Genomic DNA, 6,979 nt, shown 5'->3' with positions numbered 1-6,979 from the left:
TTTACAGATGAGTTGGCTAGGCTTGGGGGTGCAAACTGAAACTAAATAGTAGCATTACAACCTCATTCAGGCTGAAAGACAGCAGAGGGGGAGAATCTTCCTAATGGGCAAGCAGTGCTCCTGGTCATCCAATTTATGTGGAAGGAGAAGTGGCCCAAGGTGAGAACATGTAGAAATTCCTGTCATTGGCCAGTGCCCCAACCAGCTGGTCAGGGACCTGGAAGGAAAAGGACAATGGGAAACAAGGAGGTCCAGGGTAAAGGCAGATAGGAGTGGACACAGCAAGTGACAATTTTCACATTGTTAATACCCATCAAAAGGCATCCACAGTAAACACTGAACAACCAAGAAGACAGAAACGACTCGGCCAGTTGACATTAGTGAGCTTGCAGCACTGGGCACTCTAGAGCTGGCCTGATGGGTACATGGACAGAGAGGCCACAATGGCAGAGACGGAGGCTACACATGGGCCCAACAGCATGAACTTCCACTCACCAAAGCCAATCTCTAGTGATTCCTCTGAATGTGGAACCTGCCAGCAACAGAAACCAGTGCTGAGCCCCTTATATGGCACTGTTTCCCAGAGACCAACAGGCCACCTGCTGGAAAGTTGATGACGCTGGGCTCCTTTTATTATGGAACGGCCAGCTGTTTCTCTCATAGGGATAGGGGCTTCCCTGGTGGCGCAGTGGTTGAGAGTCCACCTGCCGATGCAGGGGACACGGGTTCGTGCCCCGGTCCGGGAAGATCCCACATGCTGCGGAGCAGCTAGGCCCGTGAGCCATGGCCGCTGAGCCTGCACGTCCGGAACCTGTGCTCCGCAACGGGAGAGGCCACAACAGTGAGAGGCCCGCGTACCGAAAAAAAAAAAAAAAAAAAAAAAAAAAAATTCAGTTTCTCATAGGGATAGAGTCCTATTCCAAGTATGGACTCGCCTTTCCTGCCCAAGAGCCTCAGCCAGCACCACTATCCAGAAGCTAAGAAGTGCCTGATCCATGCTCACGGAAAACTACACAACATGGCATCTGAATAGGGAACACACTTCACAGCAAGGGAGGTCATGTGATCCACAGGACATAGCACATACTGCACCATCCAGAGGCAGCCGACCTGACAGAGCTTTGCATTGGCTTTCTAAAGGTGCAGTTGAAGAACCAGCTTAGAGGGCATAATCTGCAAAAATGGGCTGCTGTCTTCCAGAATGCAGAATAAAGAAATCTAAATCAGAGATCTCTATATAGTGCTGTAAGAAGAAGACTACATAGGCCTGAGACCTAAGGGGCAGAAGCAGGCATGGCCCCACTTGCCATCATTCTAAATGGCCCTCTGGGGCCATTTGTGTTTCCTGTCCTTACAACCCTGGGCTCTGCAGAGTTCGAAGTCTTTGTCTCAAAGGGGACATATTCTTGGCAGAGGACAGAGCCAGAGTTCCACTGAACTATGGAGGCTACCTGGACAGTTCGGACTCACTGTGTCCAGCACCAACAGTGAGGAGTCACCATGTTGGCAGGAGCGATGAACTCTCATCAGTAGGAGGAGATGGGGACGTGTGGGATCACTGTAGAGCCCAGGCGATCCACTTAGGTGCCTCTCAGTACTCCTTAGCCCCCATTATATCTGTAAGCGGACCTCTGTAGTAGTCCTTGCCTTACATGGGTATGATTAGCAGAGTCTCAGAACCCTCAATTAAAAGATCTTTTTTACCACATCCTTCTCCCTTTGTCCCTCCCTTCACAGGTGTCGGATCAGTATTAGATCAGTATTATGGTCTGAGGCTTCCCTTTTACTCCTGTCCCCTCTATCCTTGTCTTTCACAGGCTTTCCCCCCAATAATGTCTTGGCCTTCTAATTCTATCTTGGCGTCTGTTTTGTGGAGAATTCAAACTGACATAATGGGCTTAGGTTATTTGGCTAATCTTTTCTCCATCTTAAAACTTGGAGGAAAGTTGGGTAGGTACGTAGAGCTAGACATCATTGTAAGCCCTGACTTAACCTGTCTATAGTTTTTAAAAGTAAAATGGCAGAAATAATTAGAAAATTATTAATTTATTAATAAGCTTGGTTATCAAATCTTTATTGCTCAGAAATCAAGGAAGTCACAAGCCAAAACCGGTCACTAGTTTCCAAAGGAAATACATCTCATAAAGTCCGAAAACAAAAATTTAACAAAAACTTAAACCAAAAACATGTTAATTGTCCTCATCCTCGCTAAAACCTGGGGCTGGTACATTTTGCTTGAGGAGTTTTGTTTTACCATAGTGCATTGTTAATGCTCCATGTATACGTGATAACTCGTGGGCTTTAAGTGATATTAACTAATCTTTGACATGATCTTTCATTAAAGGTGGTATTTTATACTACGGTCAGATACACTTTCATTTTGATGGTCTGATTTTTCTTTCTGTGGCTCCTGTGGGTGGCACCAAAGAAAGTAAAATTAGGACAAGGTCAATTTTATGTTTACTAGACAGTAACTAGAACATTCTAAATGCACAATTAATGTTTAGACTATATTTGTGCACTTTTTAGCAAATGTATGGTATTGAAAAACATAATCCACTCTACTCAGAAGCAGTTCTTTTTTACTAAATGAAAATGTGTTGGCAACTGCTCCGTTTCCATGGATTTATGATTCTAATAGGTCCTGAAAATAAAACCCAATCTTTGCCAAAATCTCACTTATGCTTTATATCAATAACATGCCCTTTATCCCTGCTTATGCGTTTGGGAAACAAAGAAACTACACCAATTAGTTAAAAATCCATTAGTTAGAACTCTAAAGAACTGATTTGGAGGGGCGGGGAGATGTGTGGGAGCTGACACCTAACACTTTATTTTTATGAAAAAGAGAAAAATTGTACAAAATCATGATGAGTTGGAAAAAAAGTGAATATTTTCCAGAATACATTTGGAGGTGTATAGTTCAAATTTAAACCATTTTCAATATCTAATGATGTTAAATCACTGCAGGAGACCTCAAGCAACAAGAGAGATACAGTTATGTCCAAGACATTCTACTTACAGAAACAAGTGCACTATATATTTAATTCTCTAATTCTAGTGACTGCAAAAGGATTAAACAGGGTTTAATCCTCAGTTAACTGGAAAATCAAATCAAATCAAATCACCAACTTGAACTCCATTCCCTAAATAAGCAACTCTTAATCTTAGCTGTACCTTAGCATGTTCTGGGGGAACTTTCCAAATTCTCAATGCCCAGGTCCCACTTCAGACTAATTAAATCAGAATTACTGTGGTTGTTGTTGCTGTTTTTTAATCCACAGGTGATGTGTGGCCAAGATTGAGATCCACTACCTTGGATACTACAATTATTTTAAGTTTAAGCTTACTACAGTTATTTAAAGTTTTAAACCAGTTTAAATAAGAAATTAAATCTCTACTGTTGTATGAAAGCATATTTGCCAAGTTACCTTTAATTTTACTAGAGTGCTGGAAAAAGAATGAACTCCAAATGCCTGGTTAACATTATGTCTGATGGTCTTCCAATCCTTGGGGTGGCCATGTGACTGAGTTCTAGGTGCTAAATAGAAGGTCTTTTCCCTCTGAGATAAAAGGATAGCACCCTACTGGGGGGAAAAAAGTGGATTTCATCTTTTCTCCATTCTCCTAGCCCTGAACTCTGATATAAATTCGGAAACTGAGAAGTACATCTTGCAGTCAGAAAACAATAGTGAAATAAGTCAAGACAGAGAAAAACAAATACTGTGTGATCTCACTTATATGTGGAATCTCAAAAAAACCGAATTCATAAAAACAGAGAACAGATTGATGGTTGTCAGAGGCGGGGGGGATCAAGCATAGGGGAAATGGGTGAAGGTGGTCCAAAGGTACAAACGAAAAAGGAAAAAATGAAAGCAGCTTGGGTCTGTGATGACACTATTGAGCCACTGAACTACAGCAGCCAATTGCCTTCAGAATTTTTGTTGGGGGAAGAAAATTATTGATTAAGCCACTTTTAGCTGAACTTTCCATTACTTGCAACCAAAATAATTTCTAATGGATACACCTTGGCATGCGCTCGCCCTCTCTCTCTCCCCTTCCAAACTACAAATCACTAAACATTTACTATTAGCTGATAACTTTATCAGCTTTTGAGTCACACAGCAACCCCAAAAGATAAGTGCTGTTATTCCCATTTTACATATGCAGAAACTGAGGCCCATACAAATTAGTTATCTTGTCCACGGTCACATATTCCTTGGATTTCAAGCCAGGTTCTTTTGATTCCAATGCCAATGCTCTTAATTATGTTGCTATAAACCTCTTGCATGTGTACAGGTCTAGTTGTCCTGATTAAATTGCATGCCGTTTCATTTAGGAAGAGCATTTTATGCTTCTAGGAATACATATAACATTCAACATTTAGATCATTAAATATTTGAAGAATTAACAGGCTTAACTTGGTCAACTGTAAAATTATAGAAAATTTTGTTGGTGGTGGTGGTGGTCTGCGAAACTGCAAGATACTTCCAACTCACTGCAAACAAAACACTCAAGTCAATCTTTCTTGTCAACTTTTTGACAGCACAGATTTGATAAATAACACCATAAATAATAATCTAGGACTTAGGTATGTGACAACGTTTTTTCTCCCTGGTGAGAAGGCAGAATATTAGAGTTTGATGTATATGTTTAAGACAGCTACATAAATGTGTCTTAGAGGATATGGGGTGCTGCAGACTGTGGTGTTGAAAATACAAATGAATCTCTTCCAGGTACGGTGTATATGTTAAGATTTTGTTATTATTATTAGGTAGCACATACCATACTATTTGCCTAATAGGTGCTGCTGATGGACCTCCTGCCATTCCTGTTCTGTATTCTCTCCTTTTGAGCTTTCACTGGGGAACTAATGAATTAGAGAAAGCAGTTCAGAGTCAGTCACGTTGAGTTTGGAGTCAGACTCACTGGATCAGAAATACTGAATGTTTCCCCTTTGTCCATAACATGAGGGGGAAAGACGTACTTAACTGTTCTTATGAGACTTAAATGAGCTTATCCAAACATAATACTTAAGGCAGACAATAAGTACTTATCAACGGTCTGCGTGCTGAAGAGTGGGATAGGTGTCTGGGAAGTAATGATGGCCCCTGCCCTCAAGAAGCATAGTCTAGTGAATCATCAGTCTCAAGCCAGTGCCTTAAGAGGCGGGAAGCAATGTGATTTAGAAGACAGTAAAATCTGATGCTTGACACCCTTGGGATCAAGTCCCATTCTTCAACTTTCCGAGTGGCCCTCCAAAAGATATGTCAGTGTACCAACCTGCAGAAGCTATGAAAGTGACCTTATTCGGGAAAAGGATCTTTGCAGATGTAATTAAGTAAGGACCTCCAAATGAGATCATCCTTGATTACCCTGATGGGCCCTAAATCCAATGACAAGTCTTTATAAAACGTAGAAGAGGAGAAGACATAGAAGAGAAAGCCGTCTGAAGACAGAGGCAGAGGTTGAAGTCATGCAGCCCAAGCCAAGTAACGCCTGGAACCACCAGAAGCTGAAAGGGGCAAAGAATGCTCCCCTAGAGCCTTCAGAGTGCACAACCTCGCTACCAGCATGATTTCCGACTTCCAACCTCCAGAACTGTTAGAGAATAAATTCTGTTGTTTGACCAGACCAGGTTTGTGGTGTTTCTTCATCTGTAAAATGGGGATAACATCCTAGTCTCATTTCCTGAAATGTTAAGTGGGGTAACTGCAGTCTGGAGGAACGCGCAGACGTTTAAAACGGCAAATGTTTATTGAGCGCTTGTCCTGATCAGTGTGCTAGGCGCTTTCCCTGTATGACTTAGCCATCTCTATTTTATTTTATTTTATTTTGCGGTATGCGGGCCTCTCACTGCCGTGGCCTCTCCCGTTGCGGAGCACAGGCTCCGGACGCGCAGGCTCAGCGGCCATGGCTCACGGCCCCAGCCGCTCCGCGGCATATGGGATCCTCCCGGACCGGGGCACGAACCCGTGTCCCCTGCATCGGCAGGCGGACTCCCAACCACTGCGCCACCAGGGAAGCCCCCATCTCTATTTTATTAATCAGATAACCAAGGCTCAGAGAAATTCAGTCATTTGCCCAAAGGCATACTGCTAAGAAGCGGGAAAAAAAGACGAGATCGCAATTCTTGCCGACTCCCGAGATTTCCCTTTAACGTCCCCCGCTGGACTGCCAGGGAGGATGCAAATGAACGCACTCTCAAAGCGCTAACTAGTTTAGCCTCAGTTCCAGCTACAAATTAGCCGAGCCAACCAAGCCTCCGCTTCCACAGCTGGTCAACCCTCGTGGGATGCCGCCGGCTCCCCCGGCCGGGAAGCGACAGGGTTAATGACGTCACTTTCAGGAGCCGCTATCACGTCCTCGCCCCACGGATCCTTTCGAGGGCCAAAACCCGCCTGTGACGCAGCCCTCGCGCCTCTGGACGAAGGGAGAATAGAAGTGCTCCAATAGAAATGCCGAATTTCCGTTTTTCCGGCTAATCCCCACCCCTTAACCGAACTCGGCCGAGGAAGAAGGGAAAAGGCGACTAGGGGGCGGGGCAAGGCGAGGAAGCGGAAGCCGTGGCGGCGGAGCTGGGACGCGCGCCTGCTTGGGCCCCACGTGTGCGGTGAGTGCTGCGGCCTCCTCGGACGCTCCCGGGAGGGCTTTGCCGCCTGCTCGGCGCTGAAGTCGGAGGGTCTCTCGGGTAGAGGTGTTCACACATGTCACCCGCTGGGCGGCCTTCTGTGCCCTTTTCTGTTCTGGGAGTTTGGGGGTTGACGGGAGCCTGGCGACAAGGGCGGTTTACAACTCTTCTCCCTACCACGCTTTCAGCCTTTTTGTCGTATGTTTGACAGACATCCGCTCTGCGCCCGGTCAGTGCTAGATGCCCAGTTTGCAACCTGAACATTCAGTTGCAGGTTGTAAGCGCTGGGAAGGAAATGACCTGGGTGCCGAGATACAAGATAGGGGAGTCTGACGTGATCCTGAAGCC

General features: G+C 44.7%; 1 protein-coding gene across 2 annotated transcripts in view; it reads left to right on the top strand.

Annotated features, from left to right (window-relative positions):
- Positions 1-6,423: 6,423 nt before the first annotated feature.
- PUM3 (pumilio RNA binding family member 3) overlaps positions 6,424-6,979 on the top strand; it is a 43,324-nt gene continuing 42,768 nt past the window's right edge. For both annotated transcript variants that reach the window (XM_055087161.1, XM_007121609.4), the window contains exon 1: positions 6,424-6,613. The gene's annotated coding sequence lies outside the window, so the exon portion shown is untranslated. The remainder of the gene's footprint in view (positions 6,614-6,979) is intronic.

This window comes from Physeter macrocephalus, chromosome 9, assembly GCF_002837175.3.
Source record: "Physeter macrocephalus isolate SW-GA chromosome 9, ASM283717v5, whole genome shotgun sequence".
Lineage (NCBI taxonomy): Eukaryota > Metazoa > Chordata > Mammalia > Artiodactyla > Physeteridae > Physeter > Physeter macrocephalus.
This window is presented reverse-complemented; position numbering and strand designations above follow the sequence as displayed.